We start from the raw sequence: 26,087 nt of genomic DNA, 5'->3' as shown, positions 1-26,087 counted from the left end.
AAAGATTGATTTTAAATTATTAATTTTCTAAAAAATATTTTTTTACTTACATTAAGAACTTTATTTCAAAAACAAATTGCATGTATACATACATATATACTAAATAGAATTTAATACATACTTGTCTTATTGTCTTCTGTCAGATTCTTCAATTACAAATAATTTATTTAAGAATTGAAATTTACCAAATATTCGGGGTAAGAATTGAAATTTACCAAATGTTAGGGGTGGGAAAATCAAATGTCCTATGTTGCAGAGAGTTTAATTACATTTATTTATGGCATGTATCTTGAATGAACTTGAACAATCTACTTAACATTCATTACCAATTAATTATTTTATGTGTTGTTAGGAAAAACATTTAATTTTACATGGAGATTTATTTCAAAAAAAAATGTCACATTTATACATTTATATTAAACTTCATGATAGAAAAATAAAAGTCGATAAATGCTTTTGTATAGATCACTTAGAATTCATTATCAATTACTTATATATATATTAAGAGCTACATTTCAAAAATACATCACATTTATAAACTTCTATCAATGCATATAACCAAATAGAATTCTTCAAGTCCTAATGGATTCTATGAAATTATTTAAACCACAAATAAACTATTTAAGAATTGAAAATGACAAAATGTTAATATGGATGGGAAAATCAATGTCTTATGGTACAAAAAGTTTAGATACAACCATTTTTGACCCATCTCTTTAATGAGTCTAGATGGTCCACTTAACACATTGTTAATTAATTATTTCATGTTTTATTAAGAAGATAATTTTGTTTTACATAGAGTTTTATTTCAAAACAATACAATATGAAATTAATACTTTTAATAAATTAAGTGATAGGATTATGGATTAAGAATTTCAATTTATTTAAAATACAAATTTACAAAAAATTAACTTTAAGTAATGAAATTAAATGCCTTAAAGTTCAAAGATATAATTCATCCATGGTAGTGTCTAACCAAACTTTGATAGTCCACTTAGCAAACATTATCATTAATTATATGTGTTTTTAAGAAATGCAAAATTATTTACAATAGATTTTTATCTCAAAAATTACAAATCATATTTATGCACTCATATTAGTGCATTTTATATGTAAACAATAAATAACTAACTTTGTGCCTTGTTGATTTTCATTGTTATATGATTGCAACTACAACCATTAATTGATTTAAGCATATAAATTTAGGAAAATTATGAATTGAGAAATCACATTTCTTATGCTTCAAAAGGTTCAAATCATTCATCTATGACACATTTCCCATTAGCCTTAATAGTGAATAATGCATTGTGAATAGTAAATAGTGCACATAGCATTTATCAAGTAAATTATTATAATTTCTTTGGTAAGAATTACACCTTTGCTTGCAAGGAGTTCTATTTCAAAACTTATATTTCACATTTATATATGATTATTGATGCATATAAGTAAACAGAAATCATTAAAAATAACATATCTCGATGGTTCATATAAGATAATTTAAAAGGCAAGCAACAAAGTCATTGCAAAAGAAATTATAAATAATAAGAAATATACATATTAATATAATTGACAATTCCCATATATTTCAAAAAATATAAAATCATACAAATTGATACAACAAAAACTATGTTCAAAATGTATTGAAAATTTGGAATGTACTTTTCAACAAATTTATAAAGGAAATTATCTCCAGCCACTACAATGAAGTACACGTTCTATTGAACATTCGAATGTACTCATATTTTTCTTTGATACAATGAAGTGTCTTAAGAAAGGGGAATAAAACTTGCATAAGTCAAGTATCTTGCTCTTTTCCTGTATAGGCTTTTATCAAGATGTGGTTTGATCAATATCCAATGAATTGAAAAGTATGCTTTGTTGTATCATTAGCAATACATTTGATTCTTTATAATTATCTCCATATTGGGACCACACATCAGTCAACTTTTTCTCATAAAATTGTCTTATTCTCCCTGCTTCCAATTTTGTTTGCAAATAACAATGAGACTTGTCCCAAGCAAATTTAAAGTCCTCTATATCAATATTTGACTTTTCAAGTACTTTTCGGATGTACTTGTCAGTGACATTAATGTCCATATTGTGACATCATAATTTTTTAAGCAACATTTTAATACTTCCGACTGAAAAAGCCTTAAAAAATAAGACCCGCCACCAAACTATCAATTCCAGTTCTCTTTGAATATGAAAATTGTGTTCATCTTCGGTGTATGATTTGAAGAATACTCCTTCCATTTCAAATATCAACATCTTTTGACTTCTAGTAATGCCCATCTGCATCTGCACTGCAACCACATGTATGATGTTAAAATATCTACACTTCATTGCTTAAGGACATAAACACCTACCAAATTAAAAATGACGTTAATATTTATTATGAATTGTTTCCATTTATATGCAAAGGGAATTTTACGAGTTAATAGTAATCAAAAATACAAATACAATGGCCCCATTAAAATGAACAAACTAATGATATGTTTAATTTATATATACAACCTAGTACCTTTATTTAATTTGTATGAAATACAATTCTTCTAGGAAAGTGTTGACCCACCATTAAAATCATTGATTTTAATACTTATGATGATTTCTTTAATTGTGATTGAAAAATATAATTCAAAATGTATGTTTATTGTTGGTGCTACGTAGAACCTAATATAGTTTTTCAACTTATATGGAATAAAAAAAGTTATAAGAATGCAATGGGTCATCCTTCACATTACTAATTTCTAAGAGGTATAATGATAACTTAAACTACGATTGAAACAAATAATTGTAATGATCTAATTCAAACAAATAGACTAGTTATCTATTAATATTTACATATAATGTAATCCATTGTAAAAATTTCTATAGCATGGGAAATTTTGATATGAAAACATTAAATGACCATCCAAATCAATAATTGTTATCAACACAATATCTCACCAAAAATAAATAAAATAGAAATATTTTATTTTTAGTAATGACAAACCAGATCAACAATTATTTTATTAGTGTTGTGAAATAAAGCAATAATTCATGATGTCATACATATAATTGCATGAAATAGACATCGCTCATCTTAAGGTACTTCTAAATGCAATTCGTGGCTATGTATTCGGTCTTGGCGGTGCTTATAACAACTGACTTATGTTTCCTACTAATCCATGATATCGAAGCAGAACCCAAAAAGAACCAGCACTGAGAAGTGCTCTAGTGATCCTCCACATTGGGTGCCCAGTTAGCATTCGAATAATCATGCAGTGTCATATTTCTGACAGTGTATCTCAATCCATGAGAGATTGTGCCCCAAAGATATCTCAGAAGATTCTTTGCACCAATCCAGTGAGGCTCAACCAAATATGAGCTCACCATGCTAACTGCAAAACATATATCTAAACGGAAGTTCACCAAGAACATCAATGCAAATGAGTTTATGAAACTCAGAGGCATTTCCCAAATCTGGTCTGGCATCACCACCATATAACTTCTGAAGGTTAAGATCCTCGAGGTAGTCACGGGCGTGCAGTTTACCATTCCATATTCGGAATCCAACTCCCTCTTACTTCTGCAAGTGAGAGGGTCTGCACTTGTCAGAAATAGGTTGTTCTCAGAAGGCGCCGGTATGAGAGGTCTATCATCCACAACCTTCAAACAATGGTTTGGATCGCCTTCACTCTTAGTGAATCTCAACTTCATCTGACAGCTATCAATCCTCTCATATCAAACCCGAGGTGATTTGCTTCAAGCCATAGAGGGCTTTCTTCCACCTACACACATGAGATTCCTAGTCATGAATCTCAAACCTCCTCGGGTTGTTCCAAACCTGTGGACCTGCTACATGAGGGGAATGGTCCCCTTGTGATATTTTCCTTCGGTACATCTTAGACATGTACCTTCATGCTCCTTTTGAATTCAGGCATCCCTGTCATCATCTGACTGATAGACCTCTGGTGCTATGTGTCAACTGACATGGTCCCCAATGGACTTTCTGCAATTTGGTACAAATTGCCAACCCTGAACCCATGAGTAAAATCATCCTTGAAAATTCTATTTTCAAACACATACCTTTCCATCGATGAATGCCACCCTGAAACCTTGGACTTCCATTGCCGAAATGGACACCCTTTCCGGGATAGGCAACATCGACTCCAAGTATAATCCCATGAATGTTTCCATCTCTACCAAATTAGAGAGAGAGCAACCTTTTATCCGATGGAGTGCCTTGAAGCACTACAATCAATAAGCTAGATTCCCAAAGAATCTGAAGGAGAGGGCCAATACAAGATAACACTTCTTTATCTTATCATAAACAACATTTGATTCTTCATACCTGGGGTTCCTTGGTTTCTCTGAAGAGTTGGTTGTGTCTTGTCATTCCTCTGATCATTGAAGATGTCCCTGGAATGATTGTTATCATCATCAAGTGATGTGTCCCTGACACCAGGTTCTTTTTGCGATCAAGTACATAAAAGAAATTATGTAAATGAATCAAGTTACCCTCATTCAATTGAGGGGTAACACCCTTTCCGGGATAGGCGGCATCGACTCCAAGTATAATCCCATGAATGTTTCCATCTCTACCAAATTAGAGAGAGAGCAACCTTTTATCTGATGGAGTGCCTTGAAGCACTACAATCAATAAGCTAGATTCCCAAAGAATCTGAAGGAGAGGGCCAATACAAGATAACACTTCTTTATCTTATCATAAACAACATTTTATTCTTCATACCTGGGGTTCCTTGGTTTCTCTGAAGAGTCGATTGTGTCATGTCATTCCTCTAATCATTGAATATGTCCCTGGAATGATTGTTATCATCATCAAGCGATGTGTCCCTGCCAGTTGGACACTCCTTTGCATAATGGTCGAACTTATTTCAACCAAGGCATCTACCTTTCCTTCCACCCTTAGATTCAGACTTCCCATTGAAGTGATCTTCAGGTAGGCCATCAGAAACTTCCGCTGTGCCATTCTGATAATATTCTTTGCTTCGACTTCACCCTTGGTGAATTAGAAGAGGGATGAGGAATCCATTGATCATTTTTGTCATTTCCCAACTGTCTTCGGTGGTTGCTCTTTCACTCTTGCTTGGGGTTTGTCTTCACCTCAACTCTGATGTTCAGTTTTGGGTATGTTCTATTCTAGAGCAATTTATTTCAATTTTCATAGTTAGCTCAATATTTTTTCAGATTAGCAATCACATCAGCATTAAAGTAAACTACAGATAGAACATAAATATAAATCGCAGAAGACAAACCAAGACAAGAGGACACAAGATGTGGCACTAGCCAGGGACAAAACCCAATGTGGGGAAACCCTTGATCAATTCTTCTTATATGTTATTCAATAGTTCAGCAGAGACAGAGAAATAGTACATATACAACTGAAGTCAACACTTTGACTGATTCTCCAAGGTGACTCCTTCACCTATCATCGTGTTGCATCTCGTCATCATGCTGCACCTCACCATGTTGCACCATGCTGCACCCATCATCACAATGCTGGACCTCATGACTGTTGCACTTAATGTTGTATTGTTGTCCCATGTGTCATGGTTGAACCATGTTGTCCATGTTTGTTGTCCCTTGCATGCTTGGTGTACTTGTTGCTAAGTACCATACAGTGGTCCCAATGTTAGTTTTTTGTCCCTTGCATGCTGATGTACCATTGCATGCTTGGTGTACTTGCTGCTAAGTACCATACAACTGTTCCAATGTTAGTTTGTTGTCCCTTGCATGCTATCGTACCAATGTGGTATACTTGCAGCACCATGAACTTGCTATATCATATTGTTGCACCTCACCATTGTGTTGCCCCTCATTATGCTATGATACACTTCGTCACTATACCCATCATGCTGCAGCATTCATCATCATGTTGCTGCAATATATCATCATCATGCTGCTTCAATGTATCATCATCATTGTTTTGGGGCTTTTCTATTTGCTGCATTGCTAGACTGGTTAGGGCATTCTAACAGCAGTCCTAACAACATTCAAAATGTGGCCAGAATAGCCCTCCACAACTGCGTCTGCCTTTCTAAGAGGGAAGGAAAGCCTTGGCTGCAATGCTCGGCAGTTCCAACCCCTATTCCATCCTTCGGCCTCCTCTTATCTATTGTGGCTTGCTACAGCAAGCTGTCCCTTAGTTGCAGCAGCCCTTCTAGGGGATATTCCTTCACCTAACCACCCCAAAACAATCCCCCTGCCTCTCAACCTCAAGATGTGGGTTGTGGCCTTCTTCAACAGCTCCTCGACCTCCTGGAATATCCTCCTAACTCCTCGTTGTTCTCTTCTAGGCTTGTTGTGGCTAGGGTAGATCCATACCACCCTTAGGACAACGTATAGGCTTCTCCATAAGGCAGCGTTAGGGCTTCTCAATAGGGCAGCGTTAGGGCTTCTCCATAGGGCAGTGTTATTCCTTAGGATCTCTCCTCCTACTAAAACCCAAAGACAAGTAGAGAGGAAGAGATCCCAAGTTGTGTAGAAATGACATGAAGGCCACCTCTATTTATACTAAAACGTTGGGCACAAGTGGGGTTTATTTGGTTGTTCTCCGACCTTGACAAATTGTCCCATAACACAAATAAATTCAGATCTTCATGAATACTTATCGGAATCGGATGATCTTTAGATCAATCCTACACCTCTCGATGAGAGGGATCCAAGAAAAATATCAACTGCCATTAATAAGATGACCTACATGGAGTTTAGCCCTAGTTTCCAATTTTAACAGCATAAAAACAAACACATAAAAACATTATAGGGTGAAATAAATTTAGCATGTGCTAGAATTACGTTCAGCAAAAATACAAACATGTTTCCAACGATAATATTGCAAAGAAAACTAAATGTAGCACATGCTAGATTTATTTCTAGTACAGACAAAAGCACATTGCCAATAACAACATTAGAAGGGGAAAGAAATTTAAGCATAAGAAAAAAAAAAAAAACTCATATCAACATTGGTAGGTGAAAGAAATCTAACATGTGCTAGAAAGTAATAATAACATTAGAAGGGGAAAGAAATTTAAGCATAAGAAAAAAAAGAAAAACTCATATGAACATTGGTAGGTGAAAGAAATCTAACATATGCTAGATTTACTTCTAGCACAAACACAAATTTGTTGTCAACAACAACATTACAGCAAGGTAAAAGAAAATCTAGCACATGCTATATTTCCTTCTAGCACAAACATAAGTAAACAACATTATTGTATGGCTAAAGAAACCTAATACATGTTGGATTTACTTCTAGCACAAACACAAGCATATTACCAATAACATCATTGTAAGGAAAAAGGAATCTAGCACCCACAAGATTTTCTTCTAGCACAAACAAAAACACATTGCGAATAAGAACATTGTAAGCTGAAAGAAATCTAATGTGTGTTATATTTCATTCTATCATAAACACAAGCACATAACAACATTGCAAGGTGTCATAAATCTAGTATGTGTTAGATTTACTTCTATCACAAGCACAAGTATATTGTCAACAACAACACTGCAAGAAAAAAAGAAATCTATTGCATGCTAAATTTCCCTCTAGCATAGACAGTAACACATTGCAAAATAAAAACAATGCAAGGCATTTGATTTCCTTCTAGCATAGACAGAAACACCTTGCAAAATAAAAACAATGCAAGGCATTTGATTTCCTTCTAGCACAAATAACTATATTGTCAAAAATAATATTGCATTGTGAAAAAAATATAACACGTACTAGATTTCCTTCTAGTACAAATTCACAAACATATTGCCAACAACAACATTACCAGACAAAACAAATCTAACACATGCTAGATTGCCTCCTATCAAAAACACAAGCATGTTGCAAATAACAACATTACAAGGTGAAAGAAATATAATGCATAGTATATTTCCTTCTAATGCAAACATAATCACATAACAACATTGTAGGGTGAGGAAAATTTAGTCTGCATTATATTTACTTCTAAAACAAGCATATAAATATCAATGACAACATTACAAGATAAAACAAATCTAGCACAAGCTAGATTTCCTTTTAGCCCGAACAAAAACATGTTAGCAATAACAACATTGCAAGGTAAAAGAAAATCTATCTAACATGTGTTAGATTTCCTGTTAGAGCAAACACAAGTACATAGCAACAATGTAGAGTGAGAAATCTAGCAAGTGTTAGATTTATGTCTACCAAAAATACAAGCACATTGCCAACAACAACATTGTAGAGTATAAGAAATATAGCCTATGCTAAAAAAAATTCCAACACAAACACAAGCACATTTCAATTTGAAAGAAATCTAACGCATGTTATATTTCCTTCTAGCAAAAACACAAGCACATAACAACATTGTAGGACTAAAGAAGTCTAGTGCATGCTAGATTCATTTATATCACAAACACAAGTAGATTGCAAGCTGAAGGAAACAAAACACATGCTAGATTCCTTCTAGCCATTGTTTTAAAAAACGACCGAGTCAACTCCAACTCGGCTAAGTCAGACCGAGCCAATGCCTTGTCGGGTCAGCTCGGCAGCCGAAACGGAATGGCTGGTCGGGTTGTTATCGAGCCAGTCATTGACTCGGTTAGCTCGATAACAAGTCGGTCGACTCGGTAATGACTCAGCCAGCTCGGTAACAACTTGGTCGGCTAGCCTCTTTGACAAAAATCTTAAAACACACTTGTCAAAAGTTGTTCCGCCTCCTACATATCAATGGTTGGGTTGTTGTTTATTGCATATTTATAGCCCTAAAGTAATCTATCATTGTGAGAAAGTTTTGAAAATTACAAGGCCGAAGTATGGTTATTCTAGTGGCATGAATTAGAAAACTGAAACAATGCATTGAGCCATACAATGTTTTTAAAAAGGCAAACGCTCTGGCAATAGACTAATAAATACATATTTACCTCTAATTGTTCTGGAGCTTGACCAAAATTAAATCAAGGGTTTTGAGACTTCATTAGGGGCAGAGAATTGGTGTTATTGTTGTTGTAGTCTAGTGATTGTCCTTAGGCTGAGGCAGAAAAGAATCCTGGCAGTGGTGGCTAAGTATGAACTTTGTATTGGACAGTGCACTGGGTGCCATTTTGATATAATGGATATATTCATGAGCCTACTTTGATCATATGTTTTCTTCTCTCTATATTCTAGAGCTTTGTGTTTGGAAACATGAATGAAAATATTTAAAATTATGTTTTTTATATAAAAAAAATATATATATTTAATGTATTTTTTACAACTACCAAGTCATTGGAATCAAACCGGTTGAATCGATACCGAGTCGGAGTCGAAGTTGGAGCTAACCCTCGGCCGTTTCTGAACCGGAGTCGGAGTTTTAAAACATTGCTTCTAGCACAAGCAATCATATTTCCAAAAACATTGCATTGTGAAATAAATCTAGTGCATGCAAAATTTCCTTCTAGCCCAAAGATAAGCACATCGCCAATAACAACATTGCAAGGTGAAAAAAATCAATGTGTTTTAGATTTTCTTCTAGTATAAACACACGCAGACACAAACATTGTAAGGTTAAATAATTCTAGCTCGCGCTAGATTTACTTCTAGCACAAACACAACCATGTTGACAACAACAACATTACACGGCAAGGAAACCTAGTGCATGCTAGATTTCTTTCTAACACAAACACAAGCACATTACAGGATGAAAGAAATATAACCCGTGCTAGATTTCCTTCTAGCACAAACACAAGAACATAACAACATTGTAGGGTTAAAGAAATATAACACACACTAAATTTACTTCTAGCATAAACTGAAACATATTTCCAATAACAATATTGCAATAAAAGAAATCTAGCGTGTGCTAAATTTCCTTCTAACACAATCACATGCAAAATTCCAATAACAACATTGCAAGGTCAAAGAATTCTAGCATATTTCCTTCTAGCACAAACAACCAAATTTCCAACCACAACATTGCATTGTGAAAGAAATCTAGTGCATGCTAAATTTCCTTATAGCTCAAACACAAGCACATAAAAACAATGTAAGGTGAAAAAAATATAACATGTGTAATATTTACATTTAGCAAAAACACAAGCCTATTGCCAACAACAACATTATCAAGCAAAAGAAAGCTAACACATGCTAGATTTCATTCTATCATACACAAGTGTATTGCTAATAACAACATTGTAAGATGAAAGAAATCTAACGAATGTTAGATTTTCTTTAGCACAAATAAGCACATAACAAACTTAACCCTTAGTAGCTCCCACACACATACTATTATTTGCATGTTTGTTTTTTGACACCTAACACCCCTCAAGTCATTTCATGGACTTTTTTGAGAAGCCAATGCACTTTTATCATAATTATTAAGTTATATGAAACCCACTTTGTATGCACATGGGGTCTTACGCCCCATACTCTTTTCATCTTATTTGGTCTGTAGTGCTAATGCGTTTATTAGTGTGCATGAAATATCATATTTGCAACACCAGACTTTTTAGCCTCAAAACATATAAAAGCATATGCACATCAATACTCTGGTCCCAAAATATATACACATACATACACATGGGCATGATACCCCCACTAGCCTAATCTTTGCATGTACATGTTATTTACAATTGAGGGGTTGGAATTGGGGTGTTAGAAAAATCATCCAACATAGACAAAATTTTAGAACCTAAAATACACTAGAAGATGTGTTCCACGGCTGGAACAAGGTAGTTATATTTATCTAATGCTTTATTGATATTTTTGAAATTAATGAAAATGTTGATTTCTCCATTCTTATTCCTAACAGGGACCATATTGGATACCCATAGGGAATGATGAATGATACAAAATATTTTTCCTCTTATATTCATTTTCATTTGTTATTATATTGTTGAATACATATCTAGGAATGTTTGTTGAATAGGATTATATATTTCTTGAATGATATCTCATCCTGAATGATCTTAATGTCATGGGTCTTTGAATCAGTGTAATTCTACGATTAAAAAGTCTTTATAATTCCTTAAGGAAATGAAAAAATGTAGCCCTCTCAATAGGCACGTATCCAATACCTAGATTAATATTTTGTGGATATTATTTGTTACAGAGATTTGAACCACATATTTAAGAAATAAGTTCTCACTCTTTGGTTTTTCATCTAGAGGCAATGTATTAATTTGTTGATCGCAATGTCAATTTTCATCAATGGTTGATCTCCTAAAAGTATCTCCCTATGTGAGGAATTCTAAAATAGGAGCATCATCATCAAAAAGTATCTAGTTTCTAATATTGTTTGGTATAGAAGGTCTGGAAAATTGTTCATTAGAAAACATGTCCATAGAAAAGTTTCCCATTGGTATAAATATAGGAGTTGTGTTTGAAAGTTAATTTGCATTTGCATTTTGACTTCAATGTACATAATTAATATTGAATGTTTCAAAATTAGAAATAATAAACCATGCCTCATCTCTATAATTCTTAAGGTGATTAAAATACAATTGATTGAATTTCCTAAATGTTTGATAACTATTTGTAAATCCTTATTAGTTGGAGCTATTTAACATCCAAATCTACCACTTTTTTAAGGCATCGTATCAAAGCCTCATACTTAGTGACATTATTTGTGCATGGGAAATACAAGTGACAAGACATCAAATATTTGTATCCTTTAAGATCTCTACGAGTGCCTCTAGACCTTGCTCATGAACTCAACGTAGAGCCATCAAAAAATAAAAAACATACATTTGAATTTACATCTAAATTTAGTAACTTTAAAAATAACTTTGTACATGTTCTTACATAATTACACTGATAAGTGTTCTCTTTGTTGGCTTGGGGTGGGCAAACATTGTTCACCCCTGGCCAATGGGAAAGATTAAATTTCGCCCTTCTAACCAATGGAAATTTTCCATTTGTCCAAATTGCTTTCGGCGTGTTTTCTCCTACCTGCGTGTTTCTACAGCGCTTTATGGCATCCTCCACCCTGTTTTGAAACCTTCTACTCCTCTCTGGCAACTTGTACCTGTTAATTTTAGGTATGTTCTATGCTGAGAGTATTTACTTCAATTTTCCATATTAGCTCAATATCAATTCCAAATTAGCAATCACATTTAGCATGATAGTAAAATGCAGATATAACATAAACATAAATCGCAGAAAACAAGCCAAGACAAGAGGACACAAGATGTGGCGCCATCCAGGGACAAACCCCATTGTGGGGAAACCCTTGATCAATTCTTCTTATGTTCTTCAATAATTCAGCGGAGATCTTCACTAAGAAGATAACACATGAGGTAGCTGATTTGAACTCAGGTGAAGGCATACTGCTTCAATTGATTCTCCAAGGTGATTCCATCACCATGCTGCACCCATCACTGTGCTGCACCCATCACTGAGTTGTTCTGATCACTATGTTGCTCCCATCACTGAGTTGCACCCATCACTGTGTTGCACTCATCATACTGCATACAATCATCATTGCGCTGCACCCATCATGCTGCACTTCATCATCACTATGTTGCACTATGTAGCACTATGTTGCACCATTCATCATCATTATGTTGCACCATTGTCATGTTGCACTATGTTGCACCATTCATCATCATTATGTTGCACCATTCATCATCACTATGTTTCACCCATCATGCTGCACTTCATCATCACTACGCTGCACCATTCATGTTGCACGATGTTGTACCATTCATGTTGCACTTTCATCAATACTGTCATGGAACGGCCTTACCTGCTTGCTATGGCTTGCAGCCTAGCAAAGCAGCTAGCTACCAACTTCTTAAATGGCAGCAACACCCTCATACTTCTAATATAGATATAGTTGCCCCCAACTTACCTATGCCTTAGAACAGTTGTAATTGTTGCTGCTAGGCTTCCTTTGCAACGTTAGCTGTATTTGTGACAGCAAATTAAGTCTTCTTCAGGCCTGAGATTAGGGCCTCTTCTAGGCCTCCTTCCTGCGGCTTAGGGCAGCGTATGAGTAGCATATAGAAGGCTAAGTATATGCATCCTCCTTGACTGTGGCCACAGTGTTTAGGGCACTCAAGGACAACGTTAGGGTGATTATGTATTCCCTATCATTAGGTCAGCTTATAGATCTCAATTCAGTGGATAGAGTCTCTGTTATGACAGCGGACATTAGGAGTTGTTCAGACATCAGAATAAGGCTCTCTTTTACTGCGTTTTGAGGGTCTCTTGTAACAATAAATTGTGACCAACGGCTAGGGCATTTAGGCTTATCCTTAAGTTGAGTGTAAGCCTCTTTTATGAGGGCTTACACTTCACTGCCCTCCTTGACATCGTTGTGTGTGCAGCTAGGGCTCAGGACTTTAGGGCAGCGTTAAAAGCCTATCTTCATAACTGTGTTAGGCCTTCATCTCCATGCCAACGTTAGGAGCTAGGGCATCTTCTCTTAGGGCAGCGTATTCTCTTAGGAACTCTTCCTTCCACTAAAACCCAAACAAGTGGGGAGGAAGAGATCATAAGAGGTGTGAGTGTGTGTCTCAAATGGCTTGCAAACCTCTTCTATTTATAGTAAAATGTTGAAGATAGATGGGGTAATTTGGTTGTTCGCTGACCTTAACAAATTGTCACATAACACAATTAAATTAATATCTCCATGAATACATGTTGGAATCAGATGATTTTTAGATCAATCCTACACCTCTCGACGAGAGGAATCTAGGAAAAATATAAGCTGCCATGAATAAGTAGACCCACATGTAGTTTGGCCCTAGTTGCCAATTTTAACAGTACCCTTCTCCTTCTCGTTGGTCAGTCTATCACCGTCCGCCATACCATACCTTCGGCATTGAATTATTGCATTGGGCATAGGGTATTAGTTGCAGGTACCACAAAAAACAACGAAAAATGGATTCGCCTTCTTAGAATGTAAGGGAAAGCAGGAAGAAGAATCTCATTGTGAATACGAGTCTATTATACACATATTCACAAGGGTGGGCAAGCACAAGAAGACAGATTTCCCTACATTTACTCAGTCGATGAACTATAGTCGGGGAGGAAGGCCCGGTGGCCTCTGGCCTAGTCCTCACCTCGTGTCAGTCAGCCACCGGCCTTAAGATAGCAGGTATCCTTGCTTTGCTTGTAAGCTAACTCTTATCCAAAGGATTTAATATCAAGGTTGGTGTCTGCAATGTGGACAGTGCCAAGAACAGGGTGCTGCTTAACTGAGTGAAGTAATGGGCAATGTTGAAGCTGCCATCTATGCAACGAGGTTACGCTCTTTTTTGGATTTTCTAGCTCCTTTTTTATGCATGCCAGAGTTTACAGCTCTATCATGTTTGCAGCTTTTACCTAACAAAGTGTGGATGTGTAAGAATTGTACAACACCGAAAGACCTAAGTTCCTCTTCTCCCCATTGATTACCTCTGTCTTCACTATTCCAGAGCTCTGACGCAGGCGCCAAGCATAAGGTTAAGATTTTTTTCATCATAAGCCTTGGATTCCCAATTTCCCATTACTCTTTTTCAGAATTGCGATTGATAGGTTTAGCAATCTAAGTTTTTGGGTATCTGGGTACTCAACAAACTATTGATTTACTGTGTGAAAAGGAATTGGGTCTAACAAGCACGTCTTCTGCAGGAAAGAATTTGGGAGGGTTTTCATCAGATTTGGGCACCTGCAGTTGTTTGGCATGCTAGGGAAAATTGCCCTGTTCTTTTCCTTGAGAGCCCAAATACCTCTTTTGTGATACATTTTCGATTGTTTGGCATGCTGGGAAAAACTGCCCCCATTCTTTTCCTTGAGGGCCCAAATAACCCTTTTGTGATACATTTTCGATCTGGAAAAACGACCTACTCCCCTTATCAGTTCTTTGTTTCTTGAAACCCTCTGCTTCCCATGGTAATCTCTCCTTCTGCTGCTGCAGCAATCTCTTCCTCTGATATTAGCTATAGAAGACGGCTTACTATGAAATGCTACAATTTTACTACTAGTGTTCGGGATTTAAAAAAGGTTTGGTGCACCTAGTTTGGTAATAAAAACATGTGTAGAAAGTAGTGCTTTTTCTTTATACGCCAAGTTTGGTCCCTTGGATCCTAATATAACATGCGTTGAGTTTCAAACAACCTTGCCTCCAAAGAAAAAAGAAGACCAAAGAGTCTTAGATGTTGAAGCCCTAAAGGCCTTATAATTTGTTCCTGAGATGAAGTAGTGTTTGGCTGCGAGGTTTAGTTTGAGATTAGGAATGAGGCCACATGGTGTAAGTTTCCTAGGCAGTCTAAGTTGCTAGTCGTTTAAACGAAATTTACCGTACCCAAAAGTTGTAAATTAATTTGTAAATAGGATGTTCTAGAAACCTATTCTAAAGTTATAAAAGAGCAGTTTGTCTCATTCTCTCATCACACTATTCAGCAAGTCATTTCTCTTGGAGACTGGAAGTGGAATTGGTGCATCATCTTCTTCAGCACCATCCATTGAGCATTCTGCTGCTTCTATATGAGGATTGTTATGATGAGGATTAGTCTTTTGTGACTTGTCTCTATAGTTCTTGCAGCCTTATAGTCTTTATTGTACTTGCAGCCTCATATACTAATATAAATGCTGATTTTCCAGTTCCTATTTTCATTATGTGATTATTCATGACTCATGAGTTATGTTAATCTTAATGATGTAATAAATAATCATGTAAATGTATCATTAATGCTTTATATGATATATATATTATATAGCGTTTCCAAATTTGAGGTTTCGTATCGCTTAAACTGTTTCCGGTTTCGTGCAACTTAGGCAGCGTGAATACAATATACCCCACTACTAAATTTTCAGCATATAGACAGGTAAATATACAAATAATGCAAATCTAAATTGTGTCATAGCTTTCCTTCCTGCTGTGAGTCAATTGCATTAAAAGATGCCTTGGTTTCAGCAAATAAATGACACCTTTTCAAGTGCATGTAGCACAAACAGCTGGCTATAGAATTTCCAAGCCTTTCTAGTGTAAAAGTGATGGTTATGTTCTGAACTTAGAATACCCGTGTAAACAAAGATAGAAACCCAAATCTAAAGCCCTATGGCCAACATACAAGTATAGACATGAATACTGTTATGTAGATGCAAACCAATTCTTTTAAGCATTTTGTAAAATAGTTTTTATTCAAACACATAACAACTTCAGAGTTATAAATTTTGAGTCATAATTAAGAGAGGATTGTTATTTCCAGGCATTAAGAAAAATTCACAAGTGTTTACTTTGCATCTATAGTCATCATCAAAAGAATAAACCAACTTTGTTGCGCATGTACAGAAAATTCATTCAGAAATTTCATAAAAATTTAAGTCTCTTGTCCAGCCAATTAGGGCCAATTTGTACTGGTTAGGTACCAGTCTAGTCAGCAGGCTGGTTCAATACCATGCCCAGTCCAATGGGGTGATTTGACCAGTTCTGATTCTGACAGGACCTACATATGAAAAAGCATTCAAACAATTGCATTGCTTTCTGATGTTGAATAATAAGACCCTAGTGCCTGTTTCTACTCAGACAAACCACTAGAACACTTGCATGATAAAGATAGGATAAACACCCAGGGGGTTCTATAAAAAATTCTCCAGACCTAAAGCTAAATTACTGGCACTTTTCATTGTCTGAGACTGAGAAAGGGAAGCAAAAACAGAGACTGAAATTTCAAATTGTAAACAATGAAAAAACATGGAAAGTTTTACTTCTACTGTCACTTCAGTGATCAATAAACAGCCTCCTCCAGTCTCTTAAGAAGACCCTCAAGTCTGTCCAAGACTTGTTAGTGATTGTCCTGCCATATCTCTCAATGTGGCTCTCAAAGGTAGAGAGTGCAATATTGATATGGAAATATGCATGGGTAATGAAATTTCTTGAAATAAAGATGCACATTCAGCACCCAGAAGCATCAGAACCCACAATGGAAAGCTCACATATAGGGCAGACATTTCCTTGTATGACTGGAACAAAGCATGTTGTACAATATGGACAGGACACATCCTTCTGATTGACCATGGTATATAGGTGTAAAAGTTGCAGCACCACCAACAAAAGGATTTCTGAAGTCAAAATCATAATTCAATTTTTTGGCATGCTGCAGCTGCCTTTCACATGCCTGCAGAACTTGTTGTACCTTTGTTGAATGGTTTGCAGGGGTTCACTTTCCAATAGTCATCAAGCAAAGTTAGCTGTTGTACTAAAGCTCCATCCCTTATAACAGACACCCATGGTATTCAGCAAAGCCAACCTCAAATGGAATTTTTGAAGGTTGCTATGACTAAAATAAACTGCAAGCTCTTTCTGTTGAACAGTATCATCCTTAACTTCCTTTCTCTTGAACTGCATCTAAAGACCCGGAACACAACTACAAGCTCACATATAGCACACAGATTTCCCTTTATGATTGGAATAAAGTGTGGTGTACAATGTGGACAGACACATACTTCTGACCACGGTATAGAGGTGCAAAAGTTGCTCCATAAACAACAAAAGGATTTCTGAAGTCATAATTCAGTGTTTTTAGCATCCTGCAACTGCCTCCCACATGCCTGCAGAACTTGCTGGGCCTTTGTTGCATGGTTTGCAGCGAGCTCATTTGCCAGCAGTTATCAAGCCAAGTTAGTGGCCCTGTGGAGTTCTGTGAAGGGGGGGTGACGGTGTGAACTTGCTACAGCAAGGCGACTGAGGACTAAAGGAGTAGGCCAAGGCTTTGAAGTCTGCTACAGGAGGACTGAGGAAGCAGACCATGGCCTACAGGATGTAGCTGAGGAACTGCTAGATGGGCAGATTGCTGATTGAGTGTACAGGGGGCATGCCAGGAGGGCTACCAAGTCACTAGGAGCAGTCCAAGGTGTCCAAGGAGTTGGTTGTTGGAGCTGCTAAAGGAACAACAATTGTTGCATGTTGGGACTTCAGTTTATACAGAGCTAACAGCTGTAAGTATTGTCTCGTATTTGGAATTTTGTGCAGGGATTGTAAAGGGCCATTATCCCTAGTGAATAGGAAAGAAATTATCACTGGTGTTTTATTTCCAATTGGAATGATGATATGGTGAAGACCTTGTTGTTATAGTTAAATGTACTGAAAAACCAAGCTTTTATGTTTTGGAAAACTTGAATTTCCCTAGCAAACACCTATGGTGTTCAGCAAAGCCAACCTCAAATGGACTTTTTGAATGTTGCAATGAGTAAAATAGGTTGCAAGCTCTTGTTGTTCGACAGTATGATCCTTAACTTCCTCTTAACCCCCATTTGAAGACCCAGAACACATTCTTTAGCAATTCCAATCAATTTCTTCAGCTTCTCAACCTCCTAAACGGAATCTACATCAATAACTGGAATTGCGTGCAAGATTGTAAGAAATAACCTTAATGCTTCACTAAACTTCCCATCTGCTGTGGCTTTGTAAGCTAACTTCCCATATGTTGTGGCTTTGTAAGCTAGTCTAAGTTTCTCATCTAATTCAAAAAGCTTAAATACCAAAGCTCATGGACCTCTGACATTTGAGCTAGCAGTCTCACTCCAGCCTCCCTCTATTGCTAAGAAGACCACAGTGCAGAAACAAATGTAGGGAGGTATGTATGGCTGCCCATGTAAAGATCCAAAAACAAAGGTTTTAACTTTTAATGGAGTGAAATTCTTAATACCAAGTTGTTGACTTGAGAGCTGCATCGCCATATTAATGTTACTAGCAGCTGCATTCTCACCTGCAAGAAAAGATTTTCTGTATCCATATTTGAATTACTGGCATACGTGGTGATGGCGTAACTAATGACATTATGAGTTGTACCTACAACATTTGCAGCTTAGACATCTGTAGGGAGCTTCAAATCTTCTACATCCCATCCTACCTCATCGTCATTGTCTCCTCTCACTTCTCTATCATTGACCACTACAACCTCGCCATTTTGTTTTTCAACTCCAGAAGTGTCAAGGTCTTAACCCCTATTGGCTGCAGCTCCTTCATCCTCTTCTTCATGGACTGCACCCCCTGCATTATCCAACCCACCAGAAGTGTCAAGGTCTTAACCCCTATTGGCTGCAGCTCCTTCATCCTCTTCTTCATGGACTGCAACCCCTGCATTATGCAACCCACCCTCAAAAAGGCCTTCGGTAACCCTCAATAACAGCCATTCACGATTGCGACAAATTGATGGAGGAGGCACAATAAGTGATGATTTCTTTCCAGATGGCAGAGTGGGCAGATTGCCACCTAACTATTAAGTACAAGCATATCAGCAATCTCTGTAAGCCCATGAACTACTGCACTCACATATGGGCATTGTGAACTGACCCATAACATCATTTTATATTTATGCAATCCCCAACATCTTCAAAAACTTATCAATATTGTCCATGACAAGATACAAAATGAAAGCCTTTCAACATTTTTTAATCTTTGGTAAGCATATTCAACAATGGCAGCATTTCCTTACCAAAGGGCCTCAGTTCCAAGTGTATACCAGTGACCTTAACATCTCTCTGTTTTGCAGAAGCAACATCAATTTGAATAGCTTCACCCTACACTGCTAAGTTAAATCATGCCTTCTCGTCTTTAAAAAAGTGAAGAGCCACTTCTGGGAAGCCCTTCAGATGCAGCTAAGCAATCACTGCCTGTCCACAAATCAGTTCCTAATCATGCTCATAACATTGTCATACTTCCTTTTTATCAGTGCTAGCTTGAATATATACTCATGCATCAATCTGTATGACACAGTTATTTCCAACTCATTCATGCAATTGACAGAATTCTCAGACACCTTCATTATACATACTTGAACATCAAGTGTTCCAATAAGGCCACAGTTTCTGTTTGGAAGACAACAAAGCACAATTGTCACCCCGAGCACCACTCTTAAGTTTTAACACAAATAATCTTATGCAGAGAATAATGTACAAGCTCCTTGCTTCCAATGATGATTGCATGCTTGCTCAGCAAGGCTACATTTTCCATGTCATCTGACTCACTGTATTTAACAAATGGAATATGGAGGTCCCCAGGTACAATCCTCTGTTGCAAACCAAGGTTGCTGTCTTTTCTTCCTGCATTGTGTCACTCTTCTGTCCCAACACTATCTTCTGGCCCAAGAAGAAAGTTTTATGTTCCTACACAGAAAATTGTATCCATAGTTACTGGACAACTAGACTTCTTGATCACCTTATTTCTGCGATTTTTATCACTTGGTTATGACTCATGTCAGTGACTGCCGATTGATTGCATGCAAAAAGGCCCAACACTATCCTCTGGCCCAAGAATAAGTTCATATCACCCACCATCAACATCCAAACGTATTAGGACAACATTCTCCATGGGGCTAAACAACAATGATCATCATCCTTGATCCAATTCATGGATCCAACCCTTCTTATCTGTATAAGTTGAGAGTATTTTTGAGTTGCAAATTGATGAGCAAACAAAAAATGGTCATTGTTGCAGTATAGGGTGCCCTCATAAACAACAAAAGTAGATCTTTCTCTTTCTAACTTGAAAACAATCATCCCATGGTCATGCCCAGCAGCAAGAAGATTCGGATCAAGATGTGCTACAAGGATCCAGAAGCAATCATGGTCTCTACGAAATGTTTGGACACCTCTACAATACTTGGATACATCTCAAACTCAGATACTTTTATCTTCTAAATGTTAACAATAATGTCGTGGCATGGATGGAACATCACACGAGACATATAGTTCACATGCCCTCTTAAAAGTTAAAATATCCAACTTCCCAAGCTTGGTACCCGAGAACAAAAAACATACTAACTTTTCACAAATGAATTATCTACAAATTTTTCACGTGCCCTCCTAAAGTATTCAACTTCCCAGGCCTTGATCTCTGAGAACAAAACTAACTTTTCACAAACGAATTATCTACAAACTTTTCACATGCCCTCTTAAATTATCCAACTTGCCAGGCCTTGGTATTCGAGAACAAAACAAACTAACTTTTCACAAATGAATTACATGCAAACTGAGATGCTACTCAAGAAAGAGGAGTAACAAAAAAAAAAATGTTAATATATCTCTAATGAAATAGATATAACTTCACCAAGCAATTGAATTTGCATGCCATTCAATCTGCTTGGTGACCATTTGCTCCTAACACAATCAATGGCAAGCTGGGATGAAAAGCAGCAGCCCAGTTCACTCCATGGTCATGACATTCCAAAACATATTTGACAACAACATCACCCTCTCCAAAAATATCTGTGTTCATTTGTGTTAACCTTAATATCATCAGCAGATGGTTTTCCTCCTCGGAGCACAAATATCCCATACACAATCAGTCTGATCCAAGGGGCTTCAAATGACCAAATCTTCCTTAGGATGAAAAGAAACGCACATTACACAAAAAATGTTGCTAGTAAGGTCAGATACAAGTTCAAGATTGCCAGTTCCATATTGTTATTGTTTGTTCGTCATTGGCACTGACAATCTAAGGATACTCATTGTGGAACTTAACTCTCCGGATATAGGCAGCGGTGCATATTGTAGTTCCATATATTGATCTTAAAGACATTCCCTGTAACATTAACAAGTAAATTGGAGTTATAACAACTTTTCATAATTGTATTTTTGACTGTTATGTCAGATGACTTGCAGTTAATATCATTTACAATCGAAGGCACTACTCTTTAGATGTCCTAAATATACACGCACAATATCTACATAAGAAGCTACATGGCTGGGAAGCTTCACTAAACCTACCAATTCTAAAATAACTTTGTTCCTTGGATGGGAGAGGGTGGGATTTTTTCTTGCAGCTCTCCTTTAGCTAAGTGGCTGCACTATGAGAGGCATTTCTAAGCCTGCCAAAATCACCAAGGACTTGTCATCTGGCCCAATCCCCACCCATTCAGAAGGTTTTAAAATAGGTATACCAGTTTGATTACCTTACGACCTTTTTCCTTGCGTGTAATTTCTCACCCCACCCTCCGTCCGGTAGTGAGACTGAGATATTCCTCATAGCTCCAAACAACAATTGACTCTATTCCTCATAGCTCATGAAGAAGAGCTTCAAACAACAATTGACTCACAAACAGGGAAAGATAACATTTTCTTCCCAACCACCCAAGCTAGACCCAATTGACACCACTACAAAACTTGCCACTAGACGTGTGTAATTTCCAGACATTTTACAATACAGAGCAATTAAAGGTAATCTCCTAGTTGATCCATAAAATTTTTGTCAAAATACATGAGGGACTCTCACAACACCAATGTGTTCAAAACCCTCTCCATGTCACCAAGGTGTTAGACACCCACCATTCCAGGATATAAAAATGTATCCATTGAAACCCATATCAATCGTCCAATTGATGGAACTACTGAAAAATGAACCTTGGTGATCAGTTTCAAAGTGTTTCTCAATCTCTTAAATACATAAAAAAAGAGGTTCACATGGACCACAAAACATGCAATAAATATCCAAGCCAGTTGGCTTACCTACAGACACAAACACGACTAAGCCTTGTGAAAATGTACTCCTCTAATCGACCCATCATGCTCATCAAATCTATCAATGTTCCCATTTGATAATGCCATTGTTAGTGTCAGTGTTTGCAGTCTTCCACCAGTGATCAAATATGCTCTTATAAAGTGGTCTTGGGGTGTCCAAATCAATTTTTTGTCATTTCAGTGAGTCTTCATGTAAAATTTGGTCACTAGGTATTAGGTCTAGGATTGTTTTCACTCCTTCCAAAGTTTTCCAATCACTGGTCCATGTCACCATTCAGCTGAGTGTGCGATCATTCAAAGAGTTGTCATCATTATTTCAAGTTCCAATGGGTCATTTTACACCTTGTTTGTGCTTCAGTTGTGCTTAAGTAAGGCTCATTTCCCTCTCGGGTTTTGAAGGTAATTTTTCTTGGATGGTCAAATCATCACCAAAACTTGTATCCTAATGTTCATACACCTCTCCTTATCCTTAATATACCTTCCTAAACACTTCCCATCACTTATATCCCTCAAATTCATCATTTTCCCACAAACCCTAGCCTATTGCTACAATTTAACACTTTTCTAGGTTAGGCCTGTGTTTTGCTCTTTTAGACCCCTTCCCCTCACTCAATCTTTGAAATTCTACTTTCCCCTGCTTCCTAACATCCCTCCCTACTTCCCAAAATTTTCTCAAGAAATTAGAGGCCCCTCATCTCCTTCATTTCCCTTCATTTCTACAAATCCCTTGTTCCACACATCGGGATAGGTTTTATTCAAATGATGTTTCTGAGCAAGAAAATATGAATTTGAAGAAAGTGAGAGAGGTTTTTTCCCATCATAGACTCAAGAAGAAAAACCTCCTTCAGTTTTTACACAGGTCTCGTGGTTCGGGAGAAATGTCCAAAACATCATTTGCCTCGGGAGAGTTGCTGCACTTCTGGAGTGACTTTGGGAAAATCAAGCTTTCTCCTAGCTGGAGTGACCAAATGACTTTCTTGATGAGTCAAATGATAACTAGACACCGAAATATTTCCATTGAGCTATCATGAGCTCAATTTGGAGTTGAGGAAGACCTCCAAAAGTTGACTGAAACAACACTCTGCATTTTGGCAGCCTCATTCTGCTCATTTTGACTAGTCTTGGGAGATTGGGCTTTTGACATGGCAAATGAGCTCCAAATTGAAAAATTCAAGATTTTCTGGAAAGTAGACTCGATGAGATTTCCAATGAGCTATCCCATGCCCAATTTGGACATCAAGAAGGCACTTAAAAGTTGATTTGAAGTCGTCGCTGCGCATTTGTCCAGGAGAGGCACTGCGCACTTGACAGGCAGCCCAATTTTTCACTGTTTCTTTGGTTTTTCGCTTTTCACCTATGGGATTTTAATCTTTTCACTAATGTAATGTAAAATCATGATGTCATTAACCTAGGGTAGATACATTAGATGAAAAGCTTAAATGAGATGAATGAATCAGTTTGCTTCATACTAGGAATGTTTCAGTTTCAACATCCTAGTCTTTAGCTGTCTGCTCAAATTTTTGTGCAACTGACTCCTCCTCTCGTGGAATTCGACCCCTGAGGCTAGGATTAGTTGTTTGGGGGTCTATATCATGTATTTTCTCAGTCAGTGTGTGGGTTGGACTCACTTGGATGCTCAGAGCTTGATTGTAAATCATTGTAAGCAGTTTGGTAAGAAGATTAATAAGATTTGCAACTATTTTTATGGGATCTCTGTGGTATGGAGTTTTAGCACAGATTCTTCTTTTGTAATCATTTGTTTACATGTTTTATGTATGCCATCATTCATTTCATTGCTTCTTATTGAATGTTAGGGTAGAATCCATTGTAACAGTGCTCTGCCTTGGGAAATCATTCAATATTTCATGTTTTCTATTGTTTGAGAAGGATCCATGATTGTCACATGCCCTCCTTAGCTGCTCATCAGTGTTAAACACCTCACACCATTAAGCCTAAAGTGCTAAAGCCTATGCCTACCTTGCCACATAGAACACCCCGCATTAATGACCTAATTTCCCAGACCTAAACTGCCTAGCTCCATCTGATCCAGCAAAACACCAACAAATTCAATCAAAAACTTTCATGCTACTATACCTAGCCTAAAATCCTTTACTTGATCCAGTCATCTTGACTGAGATCCTTACGGAGAGAGCCCTCTCCCGGCCTAGTAGGGCTAGCTACTAGGCTAAGCTTGGTTTGTGGTTACCCTAGAATTGCCTCCCTTCAGCGTCAGGTCAATCTAGGTGATAACAGCCATAACTGAATAACCCCACCGTGAAGACTAGCTAGGATCCATGGCCTTTTCATATAAAAGTTCAACCCCTTTACCCAGTTACTCTGGCACTCGAATTTGGTCGACATTGCAAATGATCTTCCAGCCTATATACCATAAAAGGGGTTGAATCAGCATACAGAACCAGTACAAACCCTAGACCAAACCCCACGTGCAATGTCATGAACGATCCAAACCATTTGCCCCATATTTATGTGGTATTGTAGTGATGCGTTATTATTTCTCCTTTAAGATTCTTATTTATAACAAACATTTTGAGGCATTCCCCTCCTTTATGGGGAGAAAGTGCTTAATGTGAATTTTATAGATGGCCTTGCTCTCACTACAAAGCTCATTCAGTCGTTTAGTGGAGGGAATGACACAATGTCTTGATATCGTCACTACATCAATAGGCATCATGGTTAATCAAGAAAAGATAGAGGCCTTTATTATTTGGGCAGGGTTACTTTCTAGATTGGCTTGTCAATTAGGGGATTATTGTTTCTTAAGAGAACTTAAGATTGGGTTCCCTCACTTGCCTTGATAGTTCCTCTTCATAGAAACTTGAGGTAAGTGAATTCAAAGAAACTCTTCAAGTTATGATCATTTATGTGTTATTTATGTTGACGATGCATATGCTGGTAATGCAATTGGCGTTGATAAGGAAAATTCTGTAGCTCTCTCAATAAAGGAAATCATTTTCCTTTTCTACAAGGAAATCCCTTTACTAGTGAGGGAAGGATATTCCTTTCCTCTAACTCAAGGAATCACCTTGCCAGTATAAAATGAAAGTCCTTTTCTTACAGAAGATTAGAGAAGTATAAATCTCAAAAATAATTAAAAAGTAATTTGAAGAACGAACTTGAGAATTGGTTGAAACATGTTCTTGAGAGGAGATCCTAGAAAGAAGCAAAGCATAGTTAATCATTAAAAAAGAATGACTTCTGGAGACAAAAATGATAACTACCAGTACTACAAAAAATACTTTTTGGGGGGGCGGGGGGGCTATACGCTGCCTCCAAAAGTGGGAATTATAAGCGATTTTAGCATTAGCTGTAGTTTTTTAAACCCTCACTCACCCCACCCCCTGGTGGCCCCTAAAAGCATCACCTCTAAAAGTCAAGCCTTTTAGGGGCGGTTTTTTAAGAGAGATGAATTGCCCCCAAATGTGTCACTTTTCAAAGGGGGTTCCAAACTTGAAAAGTGACTTTTGGGTGCAATTTTTTAGACCCCCCCCCCTCCCTTCAAAGCATCACCTCTAAATGTCAAGCCTTTTAGGGAAGGTATTTGAAGAGATAGCGTTGATGGGTAGCCCAAATGGTTGGTTGAAGCCCCCCTGCCAAGTCATTGGCCCTCTGTTATGAGGCGTTGGTTCAGTTCTCCTTGGCTTCGTCAGGGTCAAGCCCCAAAAGTTGGGTC

The 26,087-nt window shown here is 37.1% G+C and overlaps 1 long non-coding RNA gene and 2 pseudogenes across 2 annotated transcripts in view; all 3 read right to left on the bottom strand.

Moving 5' to 3' along the window:
- Positions 1 to 1,642: 1,642 nt before the first annotated feature.
- The window catches only part of LOC149225343 (uncharacterized), a 28,711-nt gene continuing 4,266 nt past the window's right edge, over positions 1,643 to 26,087 (bottom strand). The window contains exon 2 of one of the 2 annotated variants that reach the window (XR_016247668.1): positions 1,643 to 2,303. This is a non-coding gene — a long non-coding RNA (uncharacterized LOC149225343). Of the gene's footprint in view, positions 2,304 to 21,007; positions 21,462 to 26,087 lie in introns of those variants that run through there. The other variant, XR_016247669.1, reaches the window with a different exon arrangement.
- LOC149225345 (coatomer subunit alpha-3 pseudogene) lies at positions 18,098 to 18,873 on the bottom strand (annotated as a pseudogene).
- LOC149225344 (coatomer subunit alpha-3 pseudogene) lies at positions 18,398 to 21,155 on the bottom strand (annotated as a pseudogene).

This window comes from Pinus tabuliformis, chromosome J (assembly GCF_031772625.1).
Source record: "Pinus tabuliformis cultivar Carrire ecotype Pingquan chromosome J, CPIR1, whole genome shotgun sequence".
In the NCBI taxonomy this organism is placed as follows: domain Eukaryota; kingdom Viridiplantae; phylum Streptophyta; class Pinopsida; order Pinales; family Pinaceae; genus Pinus; species Pinus tabuliformis.
Note: the sequence above shows the minus strand (reverse complement) of the source record. Positions and strands in the feature narration are given on the sequence as shown.